This window comes from Glycine max, chromosome 10 (assembly GCF_000004515.6).
Source record: "Glycine max cultivar Williams 82 chromosome 10, Glycine_max_v4.0, whole genome shotgun sequence".
Classification (NCBI taxonomy): Eukaryota; Viridiplantae; Streptophyta; class Magnoliopsida; order Fabales; family Fabaceae; genus Glycine; species Glycine max.
In genome coordinates, this window is record NC_038246.2 from 17,193,418 (window position 1) to 17,205,306 (window position 11,889).

At 40.2% G+C, this 11,889-nt stretch overlaps 1 non-coding gene across 1 annotated transcript; it reads right to left on the reverse strand.

Annotated features, from left to right (window-relative positions):
- Window positions 1-1,429: 1,429 nt before the first annotated feature.
- Window positions 1,430-1,536, reverse strand: LOC112998270 (small nucleolar RNA R71). Its single transcript, XR_003263307.1, has one exon. It is a non-coding gene; the product is annotated as a small nucleolar RNA R71 (small nucleolar RNA).
- Window positions 1,537-11,889: the final 10,353 nt, after the last annotated feature.

The window sequence follows — 11,889 nt, forward strand, 5'->3', positions numbered from 1 at the left end:
AGGTTCATAATAGCTAGCGTTGTGTGTTTAATTCTTTCGTGTTTTATGTTTAATTGTTAGTATTGTGTTAGTATGTGTGTTAGTGTTGTTTAGTGTCCTGGTATTTCGTTTAGTGTGTGTTCTGTTTCAGTTTTCCTATTGAACGCTTCCCCTGTTTCAGTTTTGGGTGTTTTGCTGTGAATAGTGTTTTGCGACAGACTTAGCGACCATTTCTGCTTGCGGCAAACCAGAGTAGTAGTAGAAATCCCTTAGCGACGGATTTTAGTGACCACCCATGCTGAATTATTTGTGATTTTTTGTTTTAGTAGCTAGGGTTGTTATTTTTGGCTGAATTTTTTTGTGGTAACTTCTTTTAATCCATATTTTGTGGGAAAAATAGCTAGAGCCTTTAGTTTGGTCAGATTTGAAAGTTCCAAAAAACTAGCAAATTTTGTGTTTGTCAAAACTTGAAACGGCCATAACTTTTGCTCCGGTTATCAGAATCGCAATTATTATATATGCATTTGGGGTAGAAAAAAATTTCCTACGCCGTGGCAGACTGCCATAGGCTGGCTGAGGTCTCCATCGTCCAAAAAAAGCGATTCTGTCAAAAGTTTTTTATTTTTCAAGTTTTATTCACTTATTTTTCTTAACCTACCAATTTTAGTTTTCATAGTTAGACTTTGAATTTTTGTCTGAAATTTTTTGTGCTATCTTCTAATCATTTTATAAGGTTGCTCACAAAATTTCAAGTCATTTGGATATCATTTGAGGGTAGCTGTAGTTCAAACCTACACCTTTATTTACATGACAAGGCAACTAGTTGTGTGCATGCTGAATGTAGTGTATGACTAGAGGCAATCCATCTGACTTACAACCCTTTGATCCTGAGATAGATAGGACATTTCATAGATTAGTTAGGCATCATTTTATACCTTTTGATCATTCTGAGCATTCCATTACTGGTGAATCTGTGCATTCTGTTATTGGTGATTTTGAACATCCTGATCTTGAGCATTATAATTTTGAGCATTCTGATTCTGAGCATTCTGATTTTGCACATTCTGAGAACATGGCACAACCTCCACCCCGTGAGAGGACTCTAAGGGAAATGGCTGCACCTGATTTCACCTACGAAAGCTTGTGCATCCAATACCCTGATGAGGATGTCCCATATGTTCTTAAAACTGGACTGATTCATTTGCTTCCAAAGTTTCATGGCCTTGCAGGTAAAGACCCGCACAAACATTTGAAAGAATTTCTCATTGTCTGCTCCACCATGAAACCCCCAGATGTCCAAGAGGATCACATATTTCTGAAGGCTTTTCCTCATTCATTAGAGGGAGTGGCAAAGGACTGGCTGTATTACCTTGCTCCAAGGTCCATCACAAGCTGGGATGACCTTAAGAGAGTATTATTAGAAAAAATTTTCCCTGCTTCCAGGACCACAGCCATCAGGAAGGATATCTCAGGTATTAGACAACTCAGTGGAGAAAGCCTGTATGAGTACTGGGAGCGATTTAAAAAACTATGTGCCAGTTGCCCTCACCATCAGATTTCGGAACAGCTTCTTCTCCAATATTTTTATGAAGGACTCAGTAATATGGAGAGAAGTATGATAGATGCTGCCAGTGGTGGAGCCCTTGGAGACATGACTCCTGCTGAAGCCAGGAATTTAATTGAGAAGATGGCTTCTAACTCCCAGCAGTTTAGCGCCACAAATGACGCTATAGTCATTAGAGGAGTGCATGAGGTAGCTACAAACTCAGCTGCATCACCTGAGACTAAGAAGCTTGAAGGCAAACTGGATGCATTGGTTAACTTGGTAACCCAGCTGGCCTTGAATCAGAAATCTGTACCTGTCGCAAGGGTTTGTGGTTTGTGCTCCTCTGCTGACCACCATACAGACCTTTGCCCTTCCATGCAGCAACCTGGAGCAATTGAGCAGCCTGAAGCTTATGCTGCAAATATTTACAATAGACCTCCTCAACCTCAACAGCAAAATCAACCACAGCAGAACAATTATGACCTCTCCAGCAACAGATACAACCCTGGATGGAGGAATCACCCTAATCTCAGATGGTCCAGCCCTCAGCAACAACAACAGCAGCCTGTTCCTTCCTTCCAAAATGTTGCTGGCCCAAGCAGACCATACATTCCTCCACCAATCCAACAACAGCAACAACCCCAGAAACAGCCAACAGTTGAGGCCCCTCCACAACCTTCCCTCGAAGAACTTGTGAGGCAAATGACTATGCAGAACATGCAGTTTCAGCAAGAGACCAGAGCTTCCATTCAGAGCTTGACTAATCAGATGGGACAATTAGCTACACAATTGAATCAACAACAGTCCCAGAATTCTGACAAGCTACCTTCTCAAGCTGTCCAAAATCCCAAAAATGTCAGTGCCATTTCATTGAGGTCGGGAAAGCAGTGTCAAAGACCTCAACCCGTAGCACCTTCCTCATCTGCAAATGAACCTGCCAAACTTCACTCTACTCCAGAAAAAGGTGATGACAAAAATTTACCTAACAATTTCTGTGCAGGTGAATCTTCTTCCACAGGTAATTCTGATTTGCAGAAGCAGCACATTCCCCCTCTTCCATTCCCTCCAAGAGCAGTTTCCAACAAAAAAATGGAAGAGGCAGAGAAAGAGATCTTGGAAACGTTTAGAAAAGTAGAGGTACACATACCTCTGTTGGATGCAATAAAGCAAATTCCAAGATATGCCAAATTCTTGAAGGAGCTGTGCACTAATAAGCGGAAGCTTAAAGGAAGTGAACGGATTAGCATGGGCAGAAATGTCTCCGCATTGATTGGTAAATCTGTTCCTCAAATTCTTGAAAAATGCAAAGATCCAGGTACATTCAACATACCTTGTATTATAGGGAATAGTAAGTTTGACAATGCCATGCTAGATTTAGGAGCTTCTGTTAGTGTTATGCCTTTGTCTATTTTTAATTCTCTATCTCTAGGTCCCTTGCAGTAAACTGATGTGGTAATTCATTTAGCTAATAGAAGTGTTGCCTACCCTGTTGGTTTCATAGAAGATGTCTTAGTTAGAGTTGGTGAACTGATTTTCCCTGTTGATTTTTATATCTTGAATATGGAAGATGGATTTTCTCAAGGATCAGTTCCCATCATTCTAGGTAGACCCTTTATGAAAACTGCTAGAACTAAGATAGATGCTTATGCAGGCACACTGTCCATGGAGTTTGGTGGTATAACTGTTCATTTTAATATTCTGGATGCTATGAAATACCCATCTGAAGATCTTTCTGTATTTCGTGCTGAAATAATGCATGACTGATCTTTATTCTAATCTGCATGCCTCTCACTCTTCATGCATCGAGTCTGAAATTGTACTTGATCATATGTCTGAATTTGATGCTGAGAGTGAATCTGAGATTGATATTGATTGCATGCCTGGTGGTGGTGTTTTACCTCTTGAGATTGATTTTATAGAGTCAGATAGGACTAACCATGTTTCAGGAAGTACACATACCTCTGACTTTCTTTATGAGGTAATGGCTAAGAAACCATCTCCTTCTACCACTGTCCAGCCGACCACACCAGAATTGAAGCCTCTGCCATCAAATTTAAAATATGCTTACTTGGATGATAGCAAGAGTTTTCCAGTGATTATATCTGCCTCCCTTGCTGATGAGCAAGAGGAGAAGTTGTTGTCAGTTCTCAAGAAGCATAAGAAGGCTATAGGCTGGACCCTGGCGGACATTCCTGGTATTTGCCCATCCACATGTATGCATCGAATAAATTTAGAGGATGGAGCTAAACCAGTAAGACAGCCACAGAGAAGACTCAACCCGGTGATTCTTGATGTAGTGAAGAAGGAAATAACCAAGCTTTTGCAAGCTGGAATCATTTATCCTATCTCCGACAGCCAATGGGTGAGTCCCGTCCAGGTAGTCCCGAAGAAGACCGGCCTCACAGTGATAAAAAATGAGAAGGAGGAGCTGATTCCTACTCGGGTGCAGAATAGTTGGAGAGTCTGCATTGACTATAGGAGGCTGAACCAGGTTACCAAAAAGGACCATTTTCCCCTGCCATTCATTGACCAGATGCTTGAACGCCTGGCAGGTAAATCCCACTACTGTTTCCTTGATGGTTTTTCTGGTTATATGCAAATTACTATTGCTCCTGAGGATCAGGAAAAGACCACATTCACCTGCCCCTTTGGCACTTTTGCTTATAGGAGGATGCCTTTCGGCCTGTGTAATGCCCCTGGTACCTTCCAGCGGTGCATGATTAGTATTTTCAGTGATTTTTTAGAAAATTGCATAGAGGTGTTTATGGATGATTTCACTGTATATGGATCCTCTTTTGATGGTTGTTTGAATAGTTTGGAAAAAGTTTTGAATAGATGCATTGAAACTAACCTTGTTCTAAATTTTGAAAAATGTCATTTTATGGTTGAGCAAGGTATAGTTTTAGGCCACATTATTTCCAATAAGGGTATTGAAGTAGATCCTGCAAAAATTTCTGTTATTTCACAATTGTCTTACCCCTCTTGTGTGAGAGAGGTGCGATCTTTTCTTGGTCATGCAGGATTCTATAGGCGCTTTATAAGGGATTTTAGCAAAGTAGCCCTTCCACTGTCCAACTTGTTGCAAAAGGAGGTGGAGTTTGACTTTAATGACAGATGCAAAGAGGCTTTCGATTGCCTCAAAAGAGCGCTGACTACCACCCCCATCATCCAGGCACCCGATTGGACAACCCCTTTTGAGATTATGTGTGATGCATCAAATTATGCATTGGGGGCTGTCCTTGCTCAGAAAATTGATAAATTTCCCAGGGTGATATATTATGCTTCTAGGACTTTAGATGCTGCCCAAGCGAATTATACTACTACTGAGAAAGAGCTTCTAGCCATAGTTTTTGCTCTTGAAAAATTTCGATCTTATTTGCTTGGTACCCGCATTATTGTTTACACTGACCATGCAGCTCTAAAGTACTTGTTGAAGAAGGCTGATTCTAAGCCTAGGTTGATATGATGGATGCTCTGGCTCCAAGAGTTTGACTTGGAGATCCGTGATAGGAGCGGAGCACAAAATCTAGTTGCTGATCATTTGAGTCGGATCGAACGTGTATCAGATGCGGATTCACCCATTTGGGATGATTTCCTGGATGATCATTTGTATATACTGTATAGTATTTCTGACTCTCTTTCTACTCCCTGGTTTGCTAACATTGTCAATTATTTAGTTGCCTCTGTTTTTCCTCCCTTAGCATCTAAGGCCCAAAAAGATAAAATTAAAAGTGATGCTAAGCATTTTATTTGGGATGACCCCTACTTGTGGAAATTGTGCAGTGATAAGGTAATTAGACGATGCATTCCAGATCATGAGACTGACTCAGTCCTGCAGTTCTGTCATTCTTCCGCACCAGGAGGTCATCTGGGTGTTCAAAGGATAGCTCGCAAAGTGCTTGATTGTGGTTTTTATTGGCCCACCATCTTTAAAGATGCGTGGAAGATCTGTAGCACTTGTGAGCAGTGTCAGAGAGCAGGAAATACACTTACATGGTGACAACAAATGCCTCAGCAACCTATGCTATTCTGTGAGGTGTTTGATGTCTGGGGTATAGATTTCATGGTTCCTTTTCCTGTCTCTTTTGGTTATGTTTACATTCTCCTTGCAGTTGACTATGTTTCAAAATGGGTGGAAGCCAAGCCAACTAGAACTAATGATGCTAAAGTTGTTGCAGACTTTGTCAGGTCTAATCTGTTTTGCAGGTTTGGAGTACCTAAAGCAATTGTTAGTGATCAAGGAACCCATTTTTGCAACAGGACAATGCATGCCCTGCTTAAAAAGTACGGGGTGGTACACAGGGTATCCATACCATACCACCCCCAGACCAATGGACAGGCAGAAATTTCTAACCTGGAAATCAAGCGAATTTTAGAGAAGATTGTGCAGCCAAGCAGGAAAGATTGGAGTGCCAGGCTTGATGATGCTCTCTGGGAACATCAGACTGCCTACAAAGCACCCATAGGAATGTCTCCTTATCGGGTTGTCTTTGGAAAGGCATGTCATCTTCCAGTGGAAATTTAGCACAAAGCTTACTGGGCAGTGAAGACTTGCAACTTCTCTATGGATCAAGCTGGTGAGGAAAGAAAGTTGCAACTGAGTGAGTTAGATGAAATCCGCCTAGAAGCCTACGAGAATGCCAAGTTCTACAAAGAAAAGACCAAGAAGTTCCATGATAGCATGATAGTTAAAAAGGACTTCATGGTTGGGCAAAAAGTGTTATTGTATAATTCTAGGCTTGGACTCATGAGTGGTAAGTTGAGGTCTAAGTGGATTGGTCCTTTTGTTGTTACTAATGTTTTTCCTTATGGTACAGTTGAGATCAAAAGCGACTCCACAAACAAGAGCTTCAAGGTCAACGGACATCGACTTAAGCCATTTCTCACGAACCCTTCTTTAGTGGATGTAGTGGTGGAAGAGACTTGCTTACTCCACCCTACTCTTCCTCCACCATGACTTAGGGAGTTTTTCTTTTCCTATCTCCTTCTTTGCTTTTATTACACTTGTCTGATTCTCTTTGATGATTTAATTGTTTTTAATCTTTTAATTGTGCTACATTGAGGACAATGTGTTGTTTAAGTATGGGGGGGGGGGGAGTGTTCTTTGGTTTTGCTAGTTTTGTTGGTTTTGTTAATTTGTTAGTTGTGTTAATTTGTTAATGTTGTTAGTTTCGTCGGATTTTTAGTTTAATATTTTGGGTCAATTTTGTGTGCATGTACGACTTTGCATGTTTTTCTTTGAGTTATAGGATATGTTCAAGAAATGGGTAATTGTTTTGAAAATAAAAGTTCTTGACATTTTGTGACTTGAAATCCTTGATTCTCCTCTACATGTCATGATAGTTTTGAAAGCTCAATTTGAAAGTGATGAGTTTACCTTTGTGAGAATTTGAGCCATCCATCATCATAATCATTTGGTGTGTTTTGCCCCATTGATTGCTTGCACAATAGCCTTGGCTTGATTCTTGTTGATGCTTCCTAATTCACATGCATATTTGGAAATGATTGAGGCAATTTTGTTCTTATAAGCTTCTAGCCAAACGGACTTACCTTGAATTAATTCCTTTGATAGCCCTTTTGAGCCTTGTTTCCCTTTCCCTGTTTTGAAGCTCACTACAAGCCTTAAATGAAAAACCATGATATCACCATATCCTTAAGGAATTTTGGAGCTTTGGAATTGTTTTGGGAATAAGTGGGGGGGGGGGGGGGGGGTTTTGTTTCATTGGATAACTTGTTTTGTTGGCTATGCTTCATGATGTATTTTGGGCCATACTTGATGTACATTGTATATTGGTTAAATGTTGGACATGCTGAATGAAATGTTGTTTCTCAAAGGCTATAGAGTAAAAAAAAAAAAGAAAAAGAAAAGCAATAAAGTTGAGTGAATAAGATCTTAAATGGCACAAGAATGATGAAACTCTTGGTTCTACTCTTTATGTTTAAATTTTATCTTTATTTCTTTTTATTTTCTTATTTTTTTTCTTAATATGCACTTATTCCCCATTGCTCCTCTATCCCTTTGGGATTTAGCCACTTATTCCATATTTTTCCATACCTTGTCCTTGGCCCCATTACAACCTTAAAAGACCTTTTGATCCTCATGTGCTTGTGTTTATGGGTTGATTGTCAATTTTAGAATCTTGCCAAGTTTATGTGGTGTTTGCTTTCATGGGTGCTTTGAGGGTAAATAGTAGTCTAGACACTTGAGAGATAGAGTGTATATCTTGTGAGGCTTTATCACTTTTCATTCTTGAGCTGATTAACTATTTTGCCATGATTGGGTTGCTTGGATGATTTTCATGAATGTCTTGACTTTTTGGATCTCCTTATGTTAGATGTTACCCATTCCTTTCATTCCTTGATGTTCATTGAGAAATATGTGAATGTTTTTGTTTGTCTCCCTTTGATATCCTTGGATTTTGTTCTTTGTTTCATTTTGCCCAGGAGTGCAAAAGGCTAAGTATGGGGGGTTTTGATGTGCCATCATTTTCTTCTATTTTCTAAACCCTTTTTGCACCATTTTAATTACTGATTGGTCTTAATTGTCAATTAATCAGGCAGCTTTATTATTTGGGCTCATTTAGCTAATTTGATGTTTTTAATCTAATTTTAGGAATTAATGAAACATTGGGCTTAATCCGGATTTTGGTTATGGACTTGAAGAGGGCAAATTAAGCAGTGCTTACCGTAGTTAATTAGGAAATTTCGCAATTTTATTTTATGTTGTTCAGTGTTTATTTCGTTTTGGGCCAGAGTATTGTAATAGGGCCCAGTGACTTTGAGTGACTCTTTTTAAATAGCAGCCTTGGGATTCGTGGAAGGCTATTCTGTTATGCTATTCATTATTCAGAGCTTTTGTTTTAGGGTTTTACGTTTTCTGCTTTGATGCTACTGTTCACATAATGCAATTTTACGTTTTCTGTTTCTAATTACAATTTCGTTCTTACTTCTTCTTCTACTCTCATTTACGTTTCTGTTTCATTTATGTTTCTGTCTCATTTACGTTTCTGCTTCATGTTTCATTTGTGTTTTCTGTTTGAATCCATGGAAGGCTAGATTTTCTGGTGTTGTTTCCTTTTGACGACGAAGCCCAACTCTCTTTGAGGTTTCGCTTGTAATGTGGTTTCCTGGAAGTTTTCCCTTCACCAGTTATCCCAAATTCGTGAATATTAATCAGTGCACGCTTCGTGTTCGATTAATTGCCTCTGAGCCTAACTTGTGTTCATGCTTAATGGATGAAGGGCTAACTGGTGTATGTGGTGCCTAATCACGTATTGAAAACCCTAAGTTGATTTTCGCTTAGTAAATTGAAATAGGGTTGGATTAAGTGGTTGACTGTCAGGAACGAATTCTCCATAACCCAGGATAAGAGAATGGCTTCTGAATCAGAGGAAACAACCCGTTTTTAATATTAGTAGTTTCGTATTCCAGTTTACTTGTTATGCTCCTTAATCACAAAACAAACAAACCCCCCCAATCGTTACTGTTACTGCAAGTATATTATGAACATTTGGTTTGTCACTGCTCGTTGGGAAACAACCTAGGATCACTTCCTAGTTACTGCATTTTCATGTTTATTTGATTCGGGTACGGCCTCGATCAGCAAGTCATCAATGGCTTCCAGCTTAGAAAACCCTGTGAGGTATTGAGGAATGGAAGGTGGTTTCCTTCCAAATGTCACTTCGAATGGTGTCATTCCTGTGGCGGAATGATAGGATGTATTGTAAGACCATTCAACTCACATCAAGTACCTTCCCCATGTTGATGGCTTCTCGTGAACAAAATCTAGAAGGTATTGCTCGATCACGCGATTTGCCACCTCTGTTTGGCCGTCGGTTTGAGGATGATAGGAAGAACTGAATCGCAACTTGGTGCCACTGAGGGAGAAGAGCTCTCTCCAAAAGTTGCTTATAAAGAGTCGGTCTCTATCGGAGACAATGCTTCGAGGCATACCATGGAGGCGACCAACCATTTCCATGAACAACAAGGCTACTGAATGAGCAGTATTCTTAGTAGGCAGCATTCCTAAGTGAAGACCTTTTGAAAATCGATCTACCACTACAATGATGCATGTATGACCTTTGTAAGCTGGCAGCCCCTTGATAAAATCCATTGATAAGTCTTCCCAAGGTCTCGCTGGAACTAGTAAAGGGCAAAGCAAGCCTGCTGTTTTCCGATTATCATATTTAGTCGCCTGACAAGTCGTGCACCCTTCCACAAATGCTCTTGTGTCTTCTCGAATAGACTTCCACATAAAATTCTCTTGAAGTCTTTGGAGAGTTTTCTGAACTCCGAAATGACCTCCTGTTGGTGTTTGATGAAATTCTGCTAATAATAACTTGATGAAGGAGCAATCGGAAGGCAGCCATATCCGACCTTTGCAAAGGATGAGATTCTTTGCAATGGTGTATTGTGATGTTTCAGGAAGATCATTCTAGATATTGTCTTGCAATTCTTGGTATTCGGCTGAACTTGCCAACTCTTTTCACAAATCATCTAGGAAGGCAAATTGAGGCATCGATATGAGAAAAAATTCAGCTGGTTCTTCCTCATTAACATGCGATAATGCATCTGCAACGACATTATTTCTTCCTGCTCGATACTGGATGGTATAATCAAAGCCCAACAATCGCACCAAGTATCTATGTTGTTCTGGAGTTTGAATCGCCTGAGTCATCAATTCGCGCAAGCTTCTATGATCAATGAGGATGAAGAAGTGGTGGCCCAACAGATAGTGGCGCCACTTCTTAATGACAACGATGGTGGCGACAAGCTCTCTCACATAAGTCGAAGCACCCATCAACTTTGGACAAAATTGCTTACTGAAGAAAGCAATTCAATGATCAGATTGTGTTAATACTGCCTCCATGCCAGAACCTGAAGCATTTGTCTCCACTACGAAGGGAATGCTAAAATCGGGTAGGGCAAGTACCGGAGCTGTGGAGATGGCTGTCTTTAATTGTTCGAAGGCCGCCATGGCTTCAGGTGTCCATAGAAAGGGAGTTGTGTTAATGGGGCGGCCAATGAAGTGTAACCTTTGATGAATCGCCAGTAAAACCCAGCCAATCCTAAGAACCCCTGAAAGGCTCTAATCGACTTTGGTAATGGCCATTGCAGAATTGCATCAACCTTTTTCGGCACTGCTTTGACTCCTTCACCTGAAACAATGTGTCCCAAGTATTTAATGCAATCCTACCCCGCAAGGGCATCGGATAAAAGACTCCAAGAAGATTGGGCCAAAGATGCATGAGAAGGCCTTAGGGTTCTCATGAACCTTAGGGTAAATTTCAGGCCCATGGGCTAAGTATGAGCCCGCTTATCTTTGTACATATTAGATTAAGGTTTCATTATATTTGGGCCTTCTATTTAGGGCTCCATAATGTAGATAGGGTACCCTAGAAATATAGGATTTTTCAGCCCTTGTATTTTAGGGCACCTAGACTAGTTTTTGTATTAGGGGTAGTTTTGTAATTTCACATGCACTAAGTGAATATTTGATGTATGTGGTTGGAAATAAATTTAATTGAATTGGTAGATGCCCAATTCAATTAAACTTTAGAGGGGGAGGTGAGCATTTGCTTACTACACCCCATTGCCACATCATATAGTCACACTTTGTGCATTTCCTTCATGCTTTACATGTCTCATGACACCTAAGCACACTTAGTGGAGAATCTTGGAATTGATCTTGGATTAGTGGGCTGAACCATAACTAAAATTCACTAATCATAATTAGTGAAATTTTGGCTCCAAAGTTTGGCTCCACAAATTCAAGTGAAATTTGAATTGAAATTCAAATTTCCCTCCAATTTTGTGTGACACTTAGGCTATAAATAGAGGTCATGTGTGTGCATTTTTTCAACTTTGATCATTTGAAAATTAAACTTCAAAGTTCATAGCTCTCTTAGAGCACAAAATTTCGTGCTCTTCTCTCCCTCTTAGGGCCAGAGATGCATCTGAAGTTTAATATTCAAATCATCAAAGTTCATTTAGAGCACAAAATTTCGTGCTCTTCTCTCCCTCTCCCTTCATTCATCTCCTTCTTCCTCCAAGCTCTTATCCATGGCCTCCTATGGTGGTGAGCTTCTTCTAGACTCATCTTCTCCTTGAAGTGGCGTCTCCTCTCTCTCTCCCTTTCTCCATTCCGCTGCCATTCATCTTCCAAGAAGCAAAGGAATCCATTGATGAAGAAGATCCTAGGCCTACAAGCTCCAATGGAGCTTGCATCATGTGGTATCAAGAGCATCTTCATCTAGGTGATGTTCTTTTGCTTCCTCTATCTTTTTGTTCGGTGAATTCTCTTTAATTCCTTGTTCTTCATCTTATTCTCCATGTATATCCTCCATTGTCTTGTGGTTTGGTGC